Below are 2,500 nucleotides of genomic sequence, written 5' to 3'. Positions count from 1 at the left end.
CATTGATGGAAGTCGGAAAAAGAGAGAAAAAAAAAGGCCTACAGCACCTGGTATTCCCAGGTGGTCTCCCATCCAAGTACTAACCAGGCCCAGCCCTGCTTAGCTTCCAAGATCAGACGAGATTGGGCTTGTTCAGGGTGGTGTGGCTGTAGGTATTGGATTTCTAATGACCTACATCTCTTATACATTTTAAACCAGCATTGAAGGAAGGGGGAACAAGAGAGAAAAAAAAAAGGGTGACAGCACCTGGAACTCCCAGGTGGTCTACCATCCAAGTACTAACCAGGCGCTGGACATGCTTAGCTTCCAAGATCAGACGAGATTGGGCTTGTTCAGGGTGGCGTGGCCATAGGTTTTAGTTTCCTAATGACCTACATCTCTTATACATCTCAAAACCAGCATTGAAAGAATCCGGAACAAGAGAGAAAAAAAAAAGGCCTACAGCACCTGGTATTCCCAGGTGGTCTCCCATCCAAGTACTAATGAGGCCTGCCCCTGCTTAGCTTCCAAGATCAGATGAGATTGGGCTTGTTCAGGGTGGTGTGGCTGTAGGTGTCAGTTTCCTAATGACCTACATCTCTTATACATCTCAAAACCAGCATTGAAGGAATCCGGAACAAGAGAGAAAAAAAAAAGGCCTACAGCAGCTGGTATTACCAGGTGGTCTCCCAACCAAGTACTAACCAGGCACAGCCCTGCTTAGCTTCCAAGATCAGACGGGATAGGGCTTGTTCAGGGTGGTGTGGCTGTAGGTGTTGCTTTGCTAATGACCTACATCTCTTATACATTTCAAACCAGCATTGAAGGAAGCCGGAAGAAGTGAGAAAAAAAAAAAGGGCGACAGCACCTGGAACTCCCAGGTGGTCTACCATCCAAGTACTAACCAGGCGCTGGCCCTGCTAAGCTTCCAAGATCAGATGAGATTGGGCTTGTGCAGGGTGGTGTGGCTGTAGGTATTGGTTTCCTAATGACCTACATCTCTTATACATCTCAAAACCAGCATTGATGGAAGTCGGAAAAAGAGAGAAAAAAAAAGGCCTACAGCACCTGATATTCCCAGGTGGTCTCCCATCCAAGTACTAACCAGGGCCAGCCCTGCTTAGCTTCCAAGATCAGACGAGATTGGGCTTGTTCAGGGTGGTGTGGCTGTAGGTATTGGTTTCCTAATGACCTACATCTCTTATACATTTCAAACCAGCATTGAAGGAAGCCGGAACAAGAGAGAAAAAAAAAAGGCAGACAGCACCTGGAACTCCCAGGTGGTCTACCATCCAAGTACTAACCAGGCCTGGCCCTGCTTAGCTTTCAAGATCAGGCTTGTTCAGGGTGGTGTTGCTGTAGGTATTGGTTTCCTACTAACTTACATCTCTTATACATCTGAAAACCAGCTTTGATGGAAGCCGGAACAAGCGAGACAAAAAAAAGGCCTACAGCACCTGGTATTCCCAGGTGGTCTCCCATCCAAGTACTTACCAGGCCCAGCCCTGCTTAGCTTCCAAGATCAGATGAGATTGGGCTTGTGCAGAGTGGTGTGGCTGTAGATATTGGTTTCCTAATGACCTACATCTCTTATACATCTCAAAACCAGCATTGATGGAAGTCGGAAAAAGAGAGAAAAAAAAAGGCCTACAGCACCTAGTATTCCCAGGTGGTCTCCCATCCAAGTAAATAACCATGCCCGCCCCTGCTTAGCTTCCAAGATCAGATGAGATTGGGCTTGTTCAGGGTGGTGTGGCCATAGGTATTAGTTTTCTAATGACCTACATCTCTTATACATCTCAAAACCAGCATTGAAGGAATCCGGAAAAAGAGAGGAAAAAAAAAGGCCTACAGCACCTGGTTTTCCCAGGTGGTGTCCCATCCAAGTACTAACCAGGAGCCGGTCCTGCTTAGCTTCCAAGATCAGACAAGATTGGGCTTGTTTAGGGTGGTGTGGCTGTAGGTATTGGTTTCCTTATGACCTACATCTCTTATACATCTCAAAACCAGCATTGAATGAAGCCGAAACGAGAGAAAAAAAAAAAGGCCTACAGCACCTGGTATTCCCAGGTGGTCTCCCATCCAAGTACTAACCAGGCCTGGCCCTGCTTAGCTTCCAAGATCAGACGAGATTGGGCTTGTTTAGGGAGGTATGGCTGTAGGTATTGATTTCCTAATGACCTACATCTCTTATACATCTCAAAACCAGCATTGAAGGAAGCCAGAACAAGAGATAATAAAAAAAAAACCTACAGTACCTTGTATTCCCAGGTGGTCTCCCATTCAAGTACTAACCAGCCCCGGCCCTGCTTAGCTTCCAAGATCAGACGAGATTGGGCTAGTTCAGGGTGGTTTTGCTGTAGGTATTGGATTCCTAATGACCTACATCTCTTATACATCTCAAAACCAGCATTGAAGGAAGCTGGAAAAAGAGAGAAAAAAAAAAAGGCCTACAGCACCTAGTATTCCCAGGTGGTCTCCCATCCAAGTACTAACCAGGCCCGGCCCTGCTTAGCTTCCA

The 2,500-nt window shown here is 46.5% G+C and overlaps 5 non-coding genes and 6 pseudogenes across 5 annotated transcripts in view; all 11 read right to left on the bottom strand.

Annotated features, from left to right (window-relative positions):
* Positions 1–35: 35 nt before the first annotated feature.
* On the bottom strand, positions 36–154 carry LOC142123200 (5S ribosomal RNA). Its single transcript, XR_012684395.1, has one exon. It is a non-coding gene; the product is annotated as a 5S ribosomal RNA (ribosomal RNA).
* Positions 155–435: 281 nt separating this feature from the next.
* Positions 436–554, bottom strand: LOC142123138 (5S ribosomal RNA; annotated as a pseudogene).
* An 81-nt stretch (positions 555–635) lies between these two features.
* LOC142123307 (5S ribosomal RNA) lies at positions 636–754 on the bottom strand (annotated as a pseudogene).
* Positions 755–835: 81 nt separating this feature from the next.
* LOC142123421 (5S ribosomal RNA) lies at positions 836–955 on the bottom strand (annotated as a pseudogene).
* Positions 956–1,035: 80 nt separating this feature from the next.
* On the bottom strand, positions 1,036–1,154 carry LOC142122968 (5S ribosomal RNA). The gene has a single exon (XR_012684348.1). It is a non-coding gene; the product is annotated as a 5S ribosomal RNA (ribosomal RNA).
* Positions 1,155–1,424: 270 nt separating this feature from the next.
* LOC142123414 (5S ribosomal RNA) lies at positions 1,425–1,543 on the bottom strand. The gene has a single exon (XR_012684416.1). It is a non-coding gene; the product is annotated as a 5S ribosomal RNA (ribosomal RNA).
* Positions 1,544–1,623: 80 nt separating this feature from the next.
* Positions 1,624–1,743, bottom strand: LOC142123268 (5S ribosomal RNA; annotated as a pseudogene).
* An 81-nt stretch (positions 1,744–1,824) lies between these two features.
* Positions 1,825–1,944, bottom strand: LOC142123359 (5S ribosomal RNA; annotated as a pseudogene).
* An 80-nt stretch (positions 1,945–2,024) lies between these two features.
* Positions 2,025–2,143, bottom strand: LOC142122984 (5S ribosomal RNA). Its single transcript, XR_012684363.1, has one exon. It is a non-coding gene; the product is annotated as a 5S ribosomal RNA (ribosomal RNA).
* An 82-nt stretch (positions 2,144–2,225) lies between these two features.
* Positions 2,226–2,344, bottom strand: LOC142123290 (5S ribosomal RNA; annotated as a pseudogene).
* An 82-nt stretch (positions 2,345–2,426) lies between these two features.
* The window catches only part of LOC142122975 (5S ribosomal RNA), a 119-nt gene continuing 45 nt past the window's right edge, over positions 2,427–2,500 (bottom strand). Inside the window, exon 1 of the ribosomal RNA XR_012684355.1 lies at positions 2,427–2,500. This exon is cut by the window's right edge and continues 45 nt beyond it. This is a non-coding gene — a ribosomal RNA (5S ribosomal RNA).

Source organism: Mixophyes fleayi, unplaced genomic scaffold (assembly GCF_038048845.1).
Source record: "Mixophyes fleayi isolate aMixFle1 unplaced genomic scaffold, aMixFle1.hap1 Scaffold_231, whole genome shotgun sequence".
NCBI classification, from domain to species: Eukaryota; Metazoa; Chordata; class Amphibia; order Anura; family Limnodynastidae; genus Mixophyes; species Mixophyes fleayi.
Note: the sequence above shows the minus strand (reverse complement) of the source record. Positions and strands in the feature narration are given on the sequence as shown.